The sequence below is a fragment of the Symphalangus syndactylus genome, chromosome 15 (assembly GCF_028878055.3).
Source record: "Symphalangus syndactylus isolate Jambi chromosome 15, NHGRI_mSymSyn1-v2.1_pri, whole genome shotgun sequence".
In the NCBI taxonomy this organism is placed as follows: domain Eukaryota; kingdom Metazoa; phylum Chordata; class Mammalia; order Primates; family Hylobatidae; genus Symphalangus; species Symphalangus syndactylus.
In genome coordinates, this window is record NC_072437.2 from 78,508,497 (window position 1) to 78,528,691 (window position 20,195).

The 20,195-nt window shown below is 38.8% G+C and overlaps 1 long non-coding RNA gene and 1 pseudogene across 6 annotated transcripts in view; one reads left to right on the forward strand and one right to left on the reverse strand.

Annotated features, from left to right (window-relative positions):
- Positions 1 to 20,195, forward strand: part of LOC129464232 (uncharacterized) — a 149,779-nt gene that overhangs the window by 23,911 nt on the left and 105,673 nt on the right. For 4 of the 6 annotated variants that reach the window (XR_010116009.1, XR_010116010.1, XR_010116011.1 and 1 more), the window contains exon 2: positions 5,881 to 6,021. This is a non-coding gene — a long non-coding RNA (uncharacterized lncRNA). Of the gene's footprint in view, positions 1 to 5,880; positions 6,022 to 6,597; positions 7,096 to 15,947; positions 17,527 to 20,195 lie in introns of those variants that run through there. The other 2 variants (XR_010116006.1, XR_010116008.1) reach the window with 2 other exon arrangements.
- LOC129464234 (calmodulin-1-like) lies at positions 14,235 to 14,837 on the reverse strand (annotated as a pseudogene).

The following is a 20,195-nucleotide window of genomic DNA, read 5'->3' on the forward strand; positions in this document are numbered from 1 at the left end:
CTGCGCCCAGCCCATTATACCTTAATATTACATGAAAATCTTATTCAAAAGAGAAAACCAAATTTTACCTTTGCATACGATATTATTAATGCAAAAACTACTTTTAATAAAATCTTATAAACAAATTCATCCTTAGAACTTCTAGACAAAAATTATGTTCCCTTAAAAAATCCACATTCCCTTGCCTTCTTATAAACCATATTTTTAACTGAAACACATTCTACTTTTAAAATACACTTTGTATGTATCTAGTAGTTTTAATTAAATACATTAATTATAATGTTACCTCTTAGTAACTCTTATATTTGGTGAAAAACCTAGGAGGTTCATAAGCTTATAGACAAGTAGAAGCAAAGTTTTATGTCTTTAAGCATTTAGCACAGTATTTAACCTGCCTAACTAGTTTAGATCAAAAGTCTAAATTAAATTCTGGAGATGTTTTTATTTTATCAATAATTTAAAAACTAGTTTTATTTACCAAATATTGCTAAAGTTACATGAACTAAAAGGCATTTGAGTTAAAGTTTATTTTTCTGATGAAAAATTTTATTTAAGCACTTACTTTTTTCTTTAGGCCAATTAATTAGAGCTCTTTTATATATTTTGATAGTGAAACATCACATACACATGACTTCTGTAAACACATAGACATGCAGACATAGACAGAAGCAGATCTTATAGATTTATATGATTGTTCATTTGTCAGTTTTCAAAATATCTCTCCCCCACTTTAGACTATCAATTCTCTTGATAACCTGTTTCATTGCCCTGGGCAATTGTCAGCTAGACAGCTCAAAATTTGCATTTCTAAACAGACAACTCTTAGGTGAAGCAAAATAGACAATTAGCATTTTAAAAGCACAGAGCTAACACAGTAGGCCTAAATATTGTACCATCATTTGCTCAAGCCAAGGGAAAAACAACGGTGTAAGTAAATTTTAGTTAAGATGGCCAGGAAAAGTACTTTAAACAAAGGTATGCTTGTGAATTTAAAGCAATGGGAAGAGTTTCTAACGTACATAGGGAGATACCATTACAAATACAAATTTCCTTGAAGATGTAAATTTATTTTATGAAAGAGTTTTCAGATAGCCAGCTACATGCCTGAAAGTTGTATTTTGGCTTTTTAAACTTAACTTGTTCTTAATTAGATTATTGGCTTTAGGGTGGAGCCCTTTAATGACTGTGAGAAGGAAAATAAGCAGTTTTTATGGCCTGATATTTAAATACGTGTGAAGCAAGCATAGCTGGAAGGCAGAACAGATGTCTGCCAAGGATACCATTTTTACACTCCATCTGTGGTTGCCAAAGAGAGGGGAACACCATGGGACAAGATAGTTCAAAGCTTTTACAGTGCTCCTCGCTACAAGGATATTCTGTTCTCCCAAGGATGGTGGGCGACCCAATGCCAATCGGCCGACTCTGTGATCGTCTCATCCCCCACAGGAGACTTACCTCTCAGTCAGGAGTGGGGATGTTTCCATAGCTTCTACATGCCCCAAAGCTCACTTTTCTCATATACATGCACAAGGAAATGAGTTAAACAAAGTGGTCATAACTACTCACTGTAAGCCTCTGCCATCAGCCATTTCTAAAAGTGTATTTCTTATCTACCTATTATATACACCAAAGTTATTTTCTCATGATGCAAAGTAATTTTAGGTACCCCCAAAAGTAAAACAAAATCAGGTAACACAATGCAAAAGAGAATAGAGTTTTATTAGATATGAGTGAACTGGTCTGCTTACAACTCCTGGGATGACATGAAGAAAAACAGATTTCTTTCAAACAGAAGTCTTTGGTGCCTTTTCTGTTTCCCCAGTGGATCCCAGGCTGTCAGAAATTCCTTTTTTTCTTCTGTTTTTTTTTTTTTTAGGTGCTTCATGTGGCATTGAGGGTGGCAAGAGAAAGGAGGGACAGGCAGAAGTAAACGGAGAAATGATTTAGCTGACGAAAAGTTTTTACAAAGAGAGAACAGAGGCTTAAAACTAGTGTGTGTGTGTGTGTGTGTGTGTGTGTGTACATATATACCCTAGATATCAGTTTTAGTTAAGTCTACTTTTGACTATTGAGCTCTTTTTAAAAAAAAAAAAACAAAAAAAAACAACTTTTAAACTCTCTTATCACCAGATTTTTGCCATAACAAACAGCTGGTATTTGAAAAGTCATACAAATATCAAACCAGAAAGGACTCATTCTTTGGCTGGAAAACAAACCCAGGTCACCAAGGTGAAAAGGGAAGAACCTTAGCTACTGAACTACAGCATGGGGTGGTGTCCATTGTTTTTCCTAGAGGGAATCTAGAGCAATTTTGAGCTTTTAAAGATTTTAAACTTTTTTTTATGTTAGATTTTGCTCAAGCGAATTCTCAAGACTAGCCATGACACTATTATGTGTCCTTTTTAAAATTTGGTTTTCCCATCAATTATTTAGAGTAAGAGATCTGTAAAACCTTTTTTATTTTTCTTTTGGCATTGACAATTAGGATTTTCAGTGGTGTACTTTATTCTGATAGCAACTAAATCCAAAAATCTCTCTGTGTAAAGCCCAGGTCATAATTTTCTAGGTTTAGAATAAATTTTTACATTCCTGGAGAGGGCAGAAAGGAGGCAGTCCCCATGATCCCTAAAAATTCACTCTTAGAAATAGATTTAAGAGAGCAAAAGATGACAAAAACCCCATAGGGATGAGATCTTTTAAGAAACAACTTCCCTAAGAAATTGACACATTTGGAACAAAAAGTGTACTGCTTAAAACATTAGATGTCTTGGATTCCCAATCTTTGCAGACTGGCTTCCTGATGCAAACCTGAAAATTCCTGCCCTCCAGATAATGGAGACTAAGAGAGTACCCCCACTTGGTGAGAAAGTCAAGCTTTCAAGGACATAAAACAAAATGAGAAGGAAGCCTCATCCAGTTTTTATTTCAGGGGCCCACAGCAAAGTTTGTCTTAACAGATACTTGGTATAGTCCGAACTGCAGAACTGACCAGTCTGCAGGGCCAGCTTGAACAGTGAGCATACAGGGGTTCTAGGCCCATGTTCTATCCTATGATACTTGATACTTTTTTTTTTTTAGGTGCTTCGTGTGGCATTGAGGGTTTTAGGGTTAATTTATTGTTTTAGGGTTAATTTATTGAAGGGATATTTATTCTGAGAGATTTAGGGGCCCACAAGGAATTTCCTTGTGAGAAATTTGTGAGGGAGGCCACCTGGAGAGAGATGTGGCCTTCTATCATTGCAGCTTTCTGTTTAGGAACAAAAGGAAGGCCATTTTTGCATGAATCTGTTCCCAAGCTTTATGTCTACCTTTGGCATCGTGATTTGGAGGACTTAAGATTTTATTTTCCTTTTAGTTATTGTTATCTATAAAAGCTAAAATGAAAGTAAAAGAGAGTGCCCGGTTGGGCCTTGAGCCTGGACGAACCTCAGATATGGGTCTGTCTGAGCTCAGGTTCTTAGCCTCAAATCTACCCACAAGGGAGAAAAAGTATGCCAGCACAACAGAAAGTACCTTTGATACTTGTGGGTAGTCAGTGTGGCAGAAGGGCAAAAGCAAGCAGCAGTTGAAACCATAGGGTATAGTATGAAAGAATCATTCCATTTCGTACAACAGTATCAGCAGCTCCCTGAGGAACTTTTACCAAAATGGATTGTGAGAGTAACTAATTTGGAAGCAGTGGCTTTGATTTGAAATGCTGCACAGTGGAAAAACATGTTTGGGTGATGCAGGACCCACAGGTCACTATAGAACAATTGCAGATTCATATATATGATCCAGACACATAGGAGGTTATTCCTGAGAGAAGAACTGGGCTGGTGGACTGGATAAAAGCCACTGTAAGATCTTTTTACCCTGAAAAGGGGGTCTGTTCAACTCCCCCTATAAATGCCAAGTTGGGTAATTCAGATGAAGCATGTGCAAGCCATGTGGGATTGGCTTTATGAGGACCAGGATATTCACCCACTGAATATGCCTGTTACCCAGGTTATGGTAAATGCTGTGATTAAGGGGACCCCTTCTACATGGGTACCACATGTAATGACATCACTCCTGAAAAATGGAACAAGAGTCCTAGAAGCCTTATCAAACTTGTTGTCTCAGCTTTCCTTGATGGGTCTTACAGATATTAATTTTAAAAGTTAGGTTAATTAACAAGAACATGGTGAAGGTTAGAGGAGAGAGTCAAAGGACTCATCCCAGAAGGGTGTAAATTTTTAAATGTTTATTAAGAAATAAGATGAATAGGCCGGGCACAGTGGCTCACGCCTGTAATCTCAGCACTTTGGGAGGCTGAGGCAGGTGGATCACGAGGTCAGGAGTTAGAGACCAGCCTGGCCGACATGGCGAAACCGCGTCTCTACAAAAGTACAAAAATTAGCCGGGTGTGGTGACGGGCGCCTGTAATCCCAGCTACTCAGGAGGCTGAGGCAGGAGAATCGCTTGAACCCGGGCAGTGGAGGTTGCAGTGAGCCAAGATCATGTCATTGCACTCCAGCCTGGGCGACAAGAGCAAGACTCAATGTCAGAAAAAAAAAAAAAAAGAATAAAGAGAGCATTGATAAGGGTGAAACTAAAAGGAAAAAGAAAGGGGAGAGTCATGGGACTCATCCCAGCAGGGTAAACATGTTTAAATAGTTATTAAAAATGGGATAAATAAAACAGAAATTGATGGGGTTAAAACAAAGGTCTTAATACAACACCATCAAAGATTGGGTAGACCAGAGGGAGCCCTGCCTGTCTACAAACATTATAGAGCCCAAATCAGTTTTCTGTATTTGCCCCAGATTTGTGAAATTTAAGAAAAAAATCAGAAGGTAAAGATTACAATGAGAAAGCTGACCAAAAATTGTCTGGGGCAATGTTGAGGCAGTTAATCAAGATAAGGATTGACCAATGAGCGCAAGTGCCTTGGCTCAACTCCCTGCTGGAAACTCAAATCCTTTTTCACAAGAAAGGGTAAAATGGTCTAGGGGTGGAGAAAAAGTTTCCCGGGACTACAACATAAAATGTAAGGGTAGATAGGATTTTAAGAGTTAAAATGTTTGAACAGGCTTTATGTAAGGTAGCTGTGTCTCCTTTACCTAAATGTTTTCTGGGAATGGACATTGTGTATAACTGGAGGATGATTCCGCTTCCTAGTACTGTGAAGCAGAAAGCATATAAATCTTCCCTTTGAGCAATATTAATTGGACATGCTCAGTGGGAACCAGTAAGACTGACCAAGCCCACAAAGTGTAGAATAGAAGCTGAAGTGCTGGTAGGGAACAAATTATCCACTGGATAGCTCTTTGTAGAATTTTTACTGGGGCTTATGGCAAAAGTCTATGAGCACCTTCACTAGAGAATTTTCATTTGGGGGTATTTGCTGCCTTGTAATTGGATGTTAGCTGAAGCTACTGCTATGATTGAAGGGCATAAAATGGCCTTGACACCCAAAATAATAATGTCTGAATATCAGAGAAACACTCTAATGAGGATAGCAGCACCCAAAAGGGTCCCACTAATAAAATGGGAATGGTTTGTGTAGGATCATGCTATTTGAAGAATGCAAGGAGGAGATATGAGCAGGGAGTCTCTTTTTCCCTAGGACTGACTCTGAAACTGTGTGAGGGGTTGCTTGATTCTACAGTGCCCAATAAACAGCTCTCACCTGACTGACAAAGAGCTGCTTGGTTTGTGGATGGCAGTTCCAAGGTGAAAGGACAATATCCTGTTTGGAAGGCTGCTACTCTAATTGTAAAGTATACTATTGTGAACAAAATTTACCTGTCTCTCTACCTGATATCTCCAAAATTGGAAACTATTCATATATTCGTATGATATGGGAATACAGTTATTTGCATAAGTTCAGTAAGAATCTGTTTTCTTTTGTAACAGGACACAATTGGAGACACAGGTTCTTTTATCAAGGCCTTGACTGGAATGGCATATTTTCAGATATGACCACATTGCTTTGAGGAAATGAGGTTGATGTTGTAGAGCTGATAAAACCCCCACGGAAAGGCCAGCCTACCTCTGGTAAGTAAAAAATGTCACTTTCTGGCAGGCCCAGGAACCTCGAGTTACTTTTGGGCCTCAAGAAGAGAGGAATACACCCATTCATACAGGTATGACAGGCACAATCGGATAGTGAATCCTTGACTTGGTTAGCCTCAGGGCTTATAGAAGTCTAATCTGAGATTCCTTATGAAAAGTGTCCCAGTGAAGCCATCTTAAAAGGAGCCAATATGGCCAATCCCTTCGCTTGATGCAAATAGTCAGGTCAAGTTAACGAGACTAAATTTATTTCACAAGTAAATTGGTCCTACCTTTGATTTATCCTTAGTAGAAATGGGAAAACTGTTGAGAAAAACTGTGTTTCAGAAGAAAACTATAGTATGCTAGTTATTAGACTGTAGCCTTAATCATTGTTTCTGAGTTTTATTATTTGCCTATAATTCAAACTGAATCCTGAATTATTTCCTGGCTACAAATTTCTAAAGAAAAACAGATTTAATTGTCTTCATGCCCTTTTTGATTATAATCCTTGTGTGCATTATATTTCTACTATTCAAATTATTAATGTTATATATCTCTCCTTTTACTTCTTCCAAGAAAACCAAAGTCACGGTATTCCAATGACTAGAGATGACAAAACAAAGCCTGTGAATCTCCCTAATTTGGAATGCTGCTGGGTCTGATCTGTTTTCCCTGCCAACCCACTGCTGCTAAAGTTGCGCAATATCAAGCACTTTCCCTAAAGGCCCAGAAGAGGAGGTTGTGTGAGATTAAGAGGGATGGAGTGTAGGGGCTAAAGCAACTCCATCTTGGATGTTGATCTGCCATATTGAGTTCTGATTAACCCCATTTCCAAAAAGGCCTCTAAGGTTTTTTTTTTATTGTTTTGCTTACTGTTCCTTGTGTAAGATCATGTACTTACCTTAAGTCCTGCCCTTGAATAATTGTCCTACACATCACTTCTGTATCACATATACCCTTTCCCCATGGTATATAAGCCTTGGTTCTGGGTGTAATGGCGTGGGGATCCACCAACCTGTCTCCACACTACCTGAGACACAGACATGGTTTCTATTCATAAGTCACTATTAAATGTTTCTGTCAGGTGCAGTGGCTCACGCCTGTAATCCCAGCACTTTGGGAGGCAAAGCAGGAGGAACACTTGAGGCCAGGAGTTCAAGACCAGCCTGAGCAACATAGTGAGACCCCCCTCCTCCCTTTACAAAACACAAAAAAGTTAGCTGGGCATGGATACACATGTCTCTAGTCCTAGCTACAGAGGCTGAGGCATGAGGATTGCTTGAGCCAGGAGTTCAAGGGTGCAGTGAGCTGTGATCATGCCACTGCACTCCAGCCTAGGTGACAGAGTGAGACCCTGTCTGTAAGGAAAGAGAGAAAGAAAAGAGAGAGAGAGGAAGGAAGGAGGGAAGGAAGGGAGGGAGGGAGGGAGGGAAAGAAAGAGAGAGAGAAAGAGAGAGAGAAAGAGAGAGAGAAAGAGAGAGAGAAAGAGAGAGAGAAGAGAAGAGAAGGCAAGAGAAGAGGCCGAGCATGGTGTCTCACGCCTGTAATCCCAGCATTTTGGGAGGCTGAGGCGGGTGGATCATGAGGTCAGGAGATCGAGACCATTCTGGCCAACATGGTGCAACCCTGTCGCTACAAAAAATACAAAAATTAGCTGGGCGTGGTGGCTCATGCCTGTAATCCCAGCTACTCAGGAGGCTGAGGCAGGAGAATTGCTTGAACTAGGGAATTGGAGGTTGCAGTGAGCTGAGATCATGCCACTGCACTCCAGCCTGGTGACCGAGTGAGACTCTGTCTCAAAAAACAAGAAAGAGAGAGAGAAGAAGGAGAAGGAGAAGGAGAAAAAGAAAAGGAAGGGAGGAAGGAAGGAAGGAAGGAAGGAAGGAAGGAAGGAAGGAAGGAAGGAAAGTTTCTTCCTGAGAAACTGGATGTGTAAGCCTCTTTCTTTGAATTTTCAGCTTCCTTGGAATTTTAGTGGTTGGTTTGCATAGGCCTGCTCACTGTGAAATTCCACTGTGTGGAATTGGTGATTAAGGTGAATTTCACATAATGTAAAATTAACAATTTTGAAGTGAACATTTTATTTGCCTTTGAGGTTAATCCTTGTTATAGAGTGTATCAGTACTTCATTCCTTTTTATGGCTGAATAATATTCTATTGAATAAATATGCCACATTTTGTTTTTTTTCACTCATCAATTGATGGACACTTGGGATGTTTCCACCTCCTTTTGGCTATTGCAAATAGGACTGCTATGAACATTCATTTGTGTACAAGTATTTGTTAAAATACCTGTTGCCAATTCTTTGGGATTTATACTTAGAAGTGAAATTGCTGGGTTATATGGTAATTCTATATGTAATTTACTGAGGAACTAACAAATTGTTTTCCTTAGAGGCTGAACCATTTTACATTCCCACCAGGAATGTACAAAGGTTTGAATTTCTCGACATCTTCACCAACACTTGCTATTTCCCCATCTCATCCTTTTTAATAGCCATAGTTGTATAATTATACCCATTTCTAGTGGGTATGAAGCTGTATTTCATTGTGGTTTTGATTTGCATTTCCCCAATGACTAATGATCTTGAGCATCTTTTTATGTACTTGTTGTCCATTTCTTTATCATCTTTGGAAAAAGTCTAAGTCCTTTGCCCATTTTTAAATTGGGTTGTCTTTTTGTTGTTGAGTTGTAAGAATTCTTTACATATTCTGGATGTTAGACCCTTATGAGATATATAATTTGCAAATATGTTCTTCCATTCCGTTGTTGTCTTTTCACTTTCTTGAGAATATCCTTTGACAAACAAAAGTTTTTAATTTTGAGAAAGTCCAATTTATTTTTTATTTTGTTGCTTGTATTTTCAGTGTCACATCTAAGACTCCATGGCCAAACTCAAAGTTGTGAAGATTTACCCCTAACTATTCTGAGAGTTTATAGTTTTAGTTGTTATATTTAGGTCATTGGCCAATCATTGCAACTTAATTTTTGTATATGGTATGAGATGGGGGTCTAATTCCATTCTTTTGCATGTGCATATCCAGTTGTCCTGTACCTTTTATTGAAGAGACTGTTCTTTCTATCAGTTTTGTCCTTAGTTTACTCTTCTTTTTCCCCTGTTCTTTAAGGAATAGGGTTAGGTTATTGATTTGTGATCTTTCTTCTTTTTTAATGTAGGCAGTTACAACTATGATTTCCCTATGAGCACTGCTTTTGCTGTGTCCTGTAAGTTTTGGTAGGTTGTGTTTTGCATTTAATTTATATAGTACTTTCATATTTCCCTTGTTGATTTTTTTCTTTGATCCATTGGTTGTTTAAGAGTGTGTTGTTTAATTTCCATACATTTGTGAATTTTCCATTTTCCATTGGTTGTTGATTTCTAGCTTCACTTCATCGTGGTCAGAGAAGATACTTTCTATGACTTAAGTATTTTAAATGTATTTATAGTTATTTTGTGGCCTAAAGTATGATCTGTTCTGTAGAATGTTCCATGTGTGAGAACAGTGAGGACTCTGCTCTGCTGGTAGAGTGTTCTATATGTGTCTAGTAGGTCTAATTGATTTACAGTGTTCAAGTCCTCTATTTACTTATTCATGTGCTATTTTGATGTTCTTTTTATTTTTCTCTTTTTTTTTGTTTTCTTCTATCTATTATTGAAAGTGGGTTATTAAAATCTCCAATGATTATTGTAGAACTAATTCTCCTTTATTTCTATTAATGTTTTCTTCACATATTATGGGGCTCTGCTGTTTGGTGAATATATATTTATAATTGTTACATCTTGGTAGTGAATTGACCCTTTTATGAATATATAATAATATCCCTCATTTTAAAGTCTATTTGGACTGATATTAGCATAGCCACCCCAGTTCTCCTTTTGTTACCATTTGCATGGAATATCTTTTTCCATTATTTTACTTTCAATATATTTTATTTCAATATATTTTACTTTCAATATATTTGTCTCTTTGAACTCAAAATGTATTTTTTGAATCCATTCTGCCAATCTCTGCCTTTTAATGGTGAGTTTAATTTTTTAACATTTAAAGTGATGACTGATAAGAAAGCAGTTACTTCTATCATTTGATATTGTTTTCTACAAGTTTCATATACTTTTTGTTCCCCAAATACTGTCTTTTGTGTTTGTGTCTTTCATGTTTTTTAAAGTGTACCATTCTCATTCCTTCCTCAGTGTCTTTTCTGTATATATTTTAATTTTTTTTTGTGAGTACTCTGGTAATTACAAAAAACACCCTAAATATATAAAAATACAGTTTGAATTGGTATCAACTAAGTTTTAGTAGCATACACAAAATCTATTCCTATACAGCTTTGTTATTGTCACAAATTGCATCTTTTATACATTGTATGCCCATTAGCATACTTTATAATTACTGTTTTCTACATTTGTCTCTCAAATAACATAGGAAACAATAGGGTACAGACTGGGCTCACAACTGCAATCCCAGTAATTTGGAAGGCCAAAGCAGGAGGATCACTTGAGGCCAGGAGTTCAAGTCCAACCTGGGCAACATAGCAAGACCCCCATTTCTACAAAAAAAAAATTAGCAGAACATGGTGGTGTGTACCTGTAGTCCCAGCTACTTGGGAGGCTGAGGTCAGAGGATCACTTGAGCCCAGGGGTTTGAGGCTGCAGTGAGCTGTCATTGTGCTACTGCACTCCAGCCTGGCTGACAGATTGAGAACCTGTCTAAAAAAAAAAGAAGAAATTAGAAAATAAAGATATAGGAGGCCGGACTCAGTGGCTCACACCTGTAATCCCAGCACTTTGAGAGGCCGAGGCGGGTGGATCATGAGGTCAGGAGTTTGAGACCAGCCTGGCCAACATGGTGAAACCCCATCTCTACTAAAAATAAAAAAATTAGCTGGGTGTGGTGGCACATGCCTGTAATCCCAGCTACTCGGGAGGCTGAGGCAGGAGAATTGCTGAAACCCGGCAGTCAGAGGCTGCAGAGAGCCGAGATTGGGCCACTGCAGGCATGAGCCACCATTCCCACCCCCCACCACACCCTTTTCTTTCTTTCTTTCTTTTTTTTTTTTTTGACAAAGTCTCGCCCTGTTTCCCAGGCTGTAGTGCAGTGGTGTGATCTTGGCTCACTGCAACCTCTGCCTCCTGGGTTCAAGCGATTCTTCTGCCTCAACCTCCTGAGTAGCTGGGACTACAGGCATACACCACCATATCCGGCTAATTTTTGTATTTTTAGTAGAGATGGGGTTTCACCATGTTGGCCAGGCTGGTCTCAAACTCTCGACCTCAAGTGATCCACCTGCCTCGGCCTCCCAAAGTTCTGGGATTACAGGCGTGAGCCACTGCACCTGGCCAGCACCCTGCCCTTTTTTAAAAACCATGAATGTGTGTTGGAATTTGTCACATGCTTTATCTGTGTCAATTGATATGATCATATGCCTTTTTAACTTGTTGATCTGATGATTACATTGATTTCTCAACTGTTGAACTAGCCTTGGATGCCTGGAATAAATCCCTATTGGTCAAGGCTATGAACTGCATGTTTGTGTCCCCTCAAAATTTATATGCTGAAAATCTAACTCCCCAGTGTCAGGAGGTAGGACCTTTGGGAGGTCATGAGGGTGGAGCCCTCATGAATGGAAATAGTGCCCTTATAAGACAAAACGTGAGAGAGTTTATATCTCTTTTAGCCATGAAAGGGTACAGTGAGAAGAGGGTGATCTGTAAACCCAGAAGAGTGCTCTCCCCAGACACTGGAACTTCTAACACTTTGATCTTGAATTTCCCAACCTCCAGAACTATGAGAAATAAATGTTTGTTCTTTATGCCACCCAGCATTTGATATTCTTGTACAGCAGCCTGAATTAAGATAGTCACAGTGCATAATGTTTTGTTATTTTATTCAGTTTGCTAATATTTTGTGGAGGACCTTTGAATCTATGTTCATGAAAGCTATTGGTATGTAGTTTTTTGTTTTTTTGTTGTTGTTTTTATTTTTTTGTACTGGTTTTGATATTCGGGTGATACTAGCCTCACAATGAGTTGGGGACTGTTCTATCTTTCTGGAAAAGATTGTGAAAATGCATTGTTATCTCTTTAAATATTTTGTAGAATTCTCCAGTGAAACCATCTGGGCCTGGGATTTTTTAGGAGATTTTTAAAAATAAATTCAGTTTCTTTAATGGTTAATATATGGCTACCTAAATTATCTGTTTCATCTTGGTTGTGTTTGGTAGTTTGTGGTTCCTCAAAAGGCTTCATTACTTCTAAGTTTTCAGTAAAAAACTATTTTAGAGTATAAAACTTTGTGTAATATTTTCTTATTATCTTAGTGGCTACAGGATATGAAGTGACATCCCCTGTTTTATTCCTCATATTGGTGATACCTGTTTTCTCTTAATTTTTGTGACTCTTGAAAGAAGTTTATACATTTTATTGATTTAAAAAAGAAACAGGCCAGGTGTGGTGGCTCATGCCTGTAATCCCAGCACTTTGGGAGGCCGAGGCGGGCTGATCACGAAGTCAGAAGATCAAGACCATCCTGGCTAACACAGTGAAACCCCATCTCTATTAAAAATACAAAAAATTAGCCAGGCATGGTGGCGGGCGCCTGTAGTCCCAGCTACTCAGGAGGCTGAGGCAGGAGAATGGCGTGAACCTGGGAGGTGGAGCTTGCAGTGAGCCAAGATCATGCCACTCCATTCCAGTCTGGGCGACAGAGCGAGACTCTATCTCAAAAAAAAAAAAGAAGAAAGAAAAGAAAGAAATAGTCTTTTATTTCATTAATTTTTTCTCCTCTGCTATTTCTTATTTCTAATTTTATTAATTATTGTTCTGATCTCTATATTATTTCCTTCCTTTTTTTAAGAAAGAGAGACTCTCACTGTGTCACCCAGGCTGGAGTGCAGTGGTGTGATCATAGCTCACTGCAGTCTTTAACTCCTGGGCTCAAGCAGTTCTCCTATCTCAGAGTAGCTGGGACTACAGGACACATCACCATGCCTAATTTTTAAAATGTTTTGTAGAAATGAGGTTTTGCTATGCTGCCCAAGCTGGTCTTGAAATCCTGGCTCAAGTGATCCTCCCTGCCTTGGCTTTCCTAAGTGCTGGGATAATAGGTGTGAGCCACCAAGCCTGACCTCCTTCTTCTTGATTGCTTTGGGTTTATTTTCCTCTGCTTTCTCTAGTGCCTTGTGGTAGGAGCTTAGATTGATTTGAGTCCTTTTCTCATGTTTGATGTAAACATTTAGTGCTACAGTTTTGCTCTCAAAAATCCTTTAGCTGTATCCAACATGTTTTGGTATGTTGTATTTTCATATTCCTTAAGGTTCATTTTTAACTTGAGATTTTCCTCTTTATCCCAGCAATGATTTAAAATTTATGTTGTTCAATTTCTGTGTGTTTAGAGTTTCCTGTTGTCTTTGTTATTGATTACCTGTTTGATTCCAATATTATCAGAAAACATGCTACGTATACTTTCATTTATTTTGCACGTGTTGAAGTTGTTTCATGGCTCAGGACATGGTCTATCTTGGTGAATCTTCCATGAACAATTGAAAAAAAAAAGTGTACTCTGCTTATTGGGTGGAGTGATGTGTCACTCCATGATTGGTTGATTATATTAGTCAGATTTTCTATATTCTCGTGAATTTACTGTGTAGTAGCTTTGTCACTTGCTGAGAGATTATGTTGCATTTTCCAATAATAATTGTGGAGTTGTCTGTTTTTCCATTTAAGTCTATCAGTTTTGCTTCATGTATTTTAAGGCTCTGTTTTTTGGTTTATACACATTTGAGATCATTATGTTTTCCTTGTCAATTGAACTTTTCATTAACATGTGTTATCTCTCTCTTTCATCTCTACTCTAGTAGGTTTTTTTTTTTGCTTTTATTTATTTATTTATTTATCTATCTATTTAAAAAAAATTTTTTTTTGAGATGGAGTCTTGCTCTGCTTCCTAGGCTGGAGTGCAGTGGCACGATCTCGGCTCACTGCAACCTCCACCTCCTGGGTTCAAGCGATTCTCCTGTCTCAGCCTCCTGAGTAGCTGGGACTACAGGTGCCCACTACCATGCCCGGCTAGTTTTTGTATTTTTAGTAGAGATGGACTTTCACCATATTGGCCAGGCTGGTCTCGAACTCCTGACCTCGTGATCCGCCCACCTCGGCCTCCCAAAGTGCTGGGATTACAGGCATGAGCCACCGAGCCCCACCACATGCATATTTTTTAACAGTAGGGAGAAACCTTTTACAGATAAGTTACAAACAAAGAAAAGGAAAATAAACAATTTTGTACAAGAAATTTAACACATTCTGTATAAGTTGTTCACTTTGCTGTTATCATTTGTACAAACTCTTCATAGATCACTTGACCATCACCATCAATATCTGGTTACCTGATCATTTCATCAACCTCATCATCTGTTAAGTTGTCTCCAAGGTTTTTCATCACATGGTGAAGTTCTATTGCACTAATATAGCCATTGCCATCCTTACCAAACACACAGAATGCATCTCTAATTTCTTCTTCACTGTCTATGTCTTTCGTTTTTCTTGCCATCATTGTCAGAAATTCAGGGAAGTCAACTGTGCCATTACCATCAGCATCTACTTCATTAATCATGTCCTGTAACTCTGCTTCTGTGGGACTCTGCCTAAGAGACCTCATTACAGTTCCTGATTCCTTGTTGTTATAGTTCCATCACCATCTTTGTCAAATAGTGAACAAGCTTCTTTGAATTCTGCAATCTGCCTTTCAGTCAGTTGGTCAGCCATGCTGCAAGTGCTACTGGTTTCTGAGATGTGACCATGCAGCCACTCAGCTCGCTCGCTTGCTCCACTCGGACTAATTCCTATAAATTTTTTTTTTTTTTGAGTTGGAGTTTTGCTCTTGTTGCACAGGCTGGAGTGCAGTGGTGCAATCACAGCTCACTGCAATCTGTGCCTCTCAGGTTCAAGCAATTCTCCTGCTTCAGCCTCCTCGAGTAGCTGGGATTACAGGGATGTGCCATCATGCCAGGCTAATTTTGTGTTTTTTTAGTAGAGATGGGGTTTCACCAAGTTGGTCAGGTTGGTCTCGAACCCTGATCTCAGGTAATCCACCTGCCTCAGCCTCCCAAAGTGCTGGGATTATAGGGGTGAGCCACCGTGCCTGGCCTATAATTTTTGTTTCAATAATCAAATATGATTTATAAAATTCATGGTTTATGAAACATACCATTGTATGATTTATAAAACATGCTTTTGTATATGTTTGTATTTCTGCTCTTTCTGTTGTTCCTTTTTCCTTCCTAATCCTCTGAGATATTTGATCATTTATTTTCTATTTAAAGAACTTTCTGTAGCCAATCTTTAAGGATAAGTCTGCAAACAACAAATTATTTTATTTTTCATCCATCTGAGAATTCATTCCAGAGAATAATTTTGGTAAATGTGAACTTTTCAGTAGAAAGTTATTTTCTTTTAGCAATTAAAAAATGCTGTACTAGCTGGGTGAGGTGGCTCAGGCCTGTAATCCCAGTGAGTCCACAGTCCAAGGTGGGAAAATCATTTAAGGCCAGGAGTTTGAGGCCAGCCTGTGCAACATAGCAAGATCCCATCGCAGGGAGGGGGAGAAGGAAACTTAGTTGGGCATGGGTGCTCACCTGTAGTCCCAGCTACTCAGGAAGCTGAGGTGGGAGGATCACTTGAGCCCAGAAGTTGAAGGCTGCAGTGAGGCATGATTGAGCCACTTCACTCCAGCCTGAGTGACAGAGTGAGACCCACTTTGTTTAAAAAAAAAAAATAGCTGTGCTACTTCCTTCTGGTCTCCATGGTTTCAGATGAGAAATTGTCATTCAAATATATATTACCCTACAGAAAATGTGTCATTTTTCTTTGGTTTTTAAGATCTTTTCTTTAAAAAGTAATTTTTTTTTTTTTTTTTTTTTTTTTGAGGTGGAGTCTCGCTCTGTTGCCAAGGCTGGAGTGCGGTGGCGGGATCTCGGCTCACTGCAAGCTCCGCCTCCTGGGTTCATGCCATTCTCCTGCCTCAGCCTCCCGAGGAGCTGGGACTACAGGAACCCGCCACCATGCCTGACTAATTTTTTGTATTTTTAGTAGAGACGGGGTTTCACCGTGTTAGCCAGGATGGTCTTGATCTCCTGAACTCGTGATCTGCCCGCCTTGGCCTCCCAAAGTGCTGGGATTACAGGTGTGAGCCACTGCACCTGGCCAAGAAGTTAATTTTGATGTGTCTTGGAGTGGATTTCTTTGGGTTTAACCTGTTGGGATTTGCTCAGATTCTTGAATCTGTAGTTTTCTGTTTTTCAACAAATTTGGGAAGTTTCAGCAAATATTTTTTCAAGTACTCCTTCAGTTTCACTCTCTTCCACCACCACTCTCATGGAACTTTGGTGATGCAAATGTTGGCTATTTTGTTATTATCTTACAAGTCTCTGAGCCTCTGTTCATTTTTTCCTCTATTTTTCCCTCTGTTGTTCAATTTAAGTGAATTCCACTGATTGTCCTGAAAGACTGATGCTATCCTCTGTTTTGTCCATTCTACTATTGCTGTTTTATTTCTGCTAGTTTATCTTTTGGTTTTGTTTTTGTTTTAGAGATGAGGTCTCACTATGTTGCCCAGGCTGGAGTGCGGTGGCTATTCACAGGCATGATTATAGTACACTACAGTTTCAAACTCCTGGGTTAAAATGATCCTCCTGCATCAGGCTCCTGAATAGCTAGGACACAGGGGCATGCCACCACACCTAGTTCTGTTTTTCAGCGTTATAGGTTGCACTTAGTTCTTTTTTATTACTTCAATTTATTTGCTGAGATTTTTCACTTTTTTTTCCCATCGTTTTTAGAGAATTTTTAATAGGCTATTAAAGCATTTTTTTATGAAGGCTGTTTTGAAGTGCTTGTCAAATAATTCCAATACCTGATTCATCTGTATTGGTATCAGTTGATTGTCTTTTTCTCATTCAAGTTGTGACTTTCTTGGTTCTTGGTATGACTGATGCTTTTTATTATATGTTGGACATTTTCTTTGTAATATTAGGAGACAGTAATATTTTTTGATCATCTAGTTTATGCTAAACATTGTATTATATGCTATCTTACATTATTTTAATGAAACTAAGATCTCTGAAAATATATTTTGCTGAGATTTGCACAATTACTGCATTTCTACAAAAATAATAATTTTTGGTTTACACTTTTCTACCAACAGTGTGTTTTAGGATTTCCATTTAATATAGAGCTGAGCATATTAGTTAATCATTCAATAATTACATGTTCCAAGCATGAGAAGTATAGGACAGAATCCATTACTGAATTGTTCGACTTGGTGCAATGCCTCACATATCTGTTTTCCTTGAGTTCTTTTTTTAAATAAAATATCCTCATCTGAAACTTAAGAGTCTTTGAGAAATACTGAGCAAAATGAAATCTGGAAAGTAATATATGATATTATAGTAGAAATTATGTTCAATATTTCATTACATTTATAATAAAAATAACATAGTTGATCATCCGCAAATCTATGAAATTCATCATAAACACATCATAAATGTCTTTTCCTGTGCTCTCTGCACATTGTCATTTCATAAAAATGAACAATACTTAGACGTCCACACCAGTGATACATAGTTAATGATATGCTGACAGTTTAAAGACACAGTAAGGCTGGGCGTGGTGGCTCACGCCTATAATCCCAGCACTTTGGAAGGCCGAGGTGAGAGGATCACCTGAGGTCGGGAGTTCGAGATCAGCCTGACCAACATGGAGAAAACCTGTTTCTACTAAAAATACAAAATTAGCCGGGCATGGTGGTGCATGCCTATAATCCCAGCTACTCGGGAGGCTCAGGCAGGAGAATTGCTTGAACCCAGGAGGCAGACGTTGCGGTGAGCTGAGATCACCCCATTGCACACCAGCCTGGGCAACAAGAGTGAAACTCTGTCTCAAAATAAATAAATAAATAAATAAAGACACAGTAGTACATGGAGGCCAGAGGCACATGCAGATCCCCACCAAATACACACAAAATTAAACATTGGAATATGTATGACAGCCTTTAAAAAATTCATTTCCAAAGAAAATAAATACAAATCAGAGCAGATATGTAATCTTTTTTTTCTTCTAGAGACAGAGTCTTGCTCTGTTGCCCAAACTGGAGAGCAGTGATGGAATCATAGCTCAGTGTAATCTGTACTTCCTGGGATCAAGAGATTCTTCCACCTCAGCCTCCAGACTAGTTGGGACTACAGGCATGCACCACCATGCCCGGCTAATTTTAAGTTTTGTTATAGACATGGAGTCTTGCTGTATTGCCCAGGCTGGTCTTGCACTCCTACCCTCATGTGATCCTCCTGCCTTAGACTCTTAAAATGCTGGGATTGCAAGCATGAGCCACTGTGCCTAGCTGAGATATGTAATCTTGAAAAGGAAAAATGGGTTCCACTTTATATTAATCTGATTGAAGAAATGATATAACCACAGAAATAATGCAAAGAAAAAAAAGAGTACAAGAAAGTATGTAGCAACCAGAGGAGGATAGGAGGAGCTCCAGCACAGAAGCCTAGGAAAGACTTGGCCATGCAATTATGGACCTTTAGATCTGGCTCTGTCCAGAAAAACTGTCCATTTGGGTCTCCCCCTACAGTGAAGACAAATGAACCTGCTTCTCACACCACCTTGACAATGGTCATTAAGATCATCCAAATTGCTCTGTGAATTCTATGTCCATGTCCACCAAGCAAGCTTCTGACAGTAATTCATCTCTCATGAAAATTAGGCCACAGGAATATGTGCTAATCAGGGATCACCAGTATCTAGCTAATTGATGTGAAAGTTATATTTTATAATTATAAATTAATATATCAGTATCATATTTTTTGTATATTTGATTCTTATTGATTTCAGTTAATATCGGGGGAACCAGCCGCTGGTAATTCAACGTAGATTCTTTTCTATTTTCCCTAAGTGTCAGCCAGTCTGAGAAATAAAGGGAAAGAGTACAACAGAGAGAAATTTTAAAGCAGGGTGTCCGGGGGAGACATCACATGTCGGCAGGTTCCGTGATGCCCCTCAAGCCACAAAACCAGCAAGTTTTATTAGTGATTTTCAAAGAGGAGGGAGTGTATGAATAGGGTATGGGTCACAGAGATCACATGCTTCACAAGGCAATAAAATATCACAAGGCAAATGGGGGCAGAGCGAGATCACAGGACTGGCGCAAAATTAAAATTGCTAATGAAGTTTCGAGCATGCATTGTCATTGATAACATCTTACCAGGAAACAGGGTTTGAGAGCAGACAACCAGTCTGACTAAAATTTACTAGGCACGAATTTCCTTGTCCTAATAGGCCTGGGAGGGCTACGGGAGACTGGGGCTTATTTCATCCCTTATCTTCAACTGTATAAGACAGACACTCCCAGAGTGGCCATTTTAGAGACCTATCCCTGGGAATGCATTCTCTTTCTCAGGGCTGTTCCTTGCTGAGACAAAGAATTCAGCGATATTTCTCCTATTCGCTTTTGTAAGAAGAGAAATATGGCTCTGTTCCATCCAGCTCTCAGGTAGTCAGACCTAATGGATTCTGAACATCGCTGTTATCCTGTTCTTTTTTCAAGGTGCCCACATTTCATATTGTTTAAACACACATGCTTTACGAACAATTTGTGCAGTTAACGCAGTCATCACAGGGTCCTAAGAAGACATACATCCTCAGCTTACGAAGATGATGGGATTAAGAGATTAAAGTAAAGACAGGCGTAGGAAATCATAAGAGTATTGATTAGGGAAGTGATAAATGTCCATGAAATTTTCACAATTTATGTTCAGATATTGCAGTAAAGACAGGCGTAAGAAATTATAAAAGTATTAATTTGGGGAACTAAAAAATGTCCATGAAATCTTCACAATTTATGTTCTTCTGCCATGGCTTCAGCCTGTCCCTCCATTCGGGGTCCCTGACTTCCTACAACAGGTTAACCTGATTCAGTACCCAAACCCCATCACATCAAGGGTAGCAATACCTGAATATCTAAACTTCTAAAGCAGAGAAATAAACCTGGAACATGGTCACTCTACCAAGAAATTGTTACCAGACCTGTGTGGCTGGACATCTGATTCTCCCCTGGCAAATCTTCTATTTCATTGAGTCATCATCAATATTTTTTTTCATTTTCAATTTTTA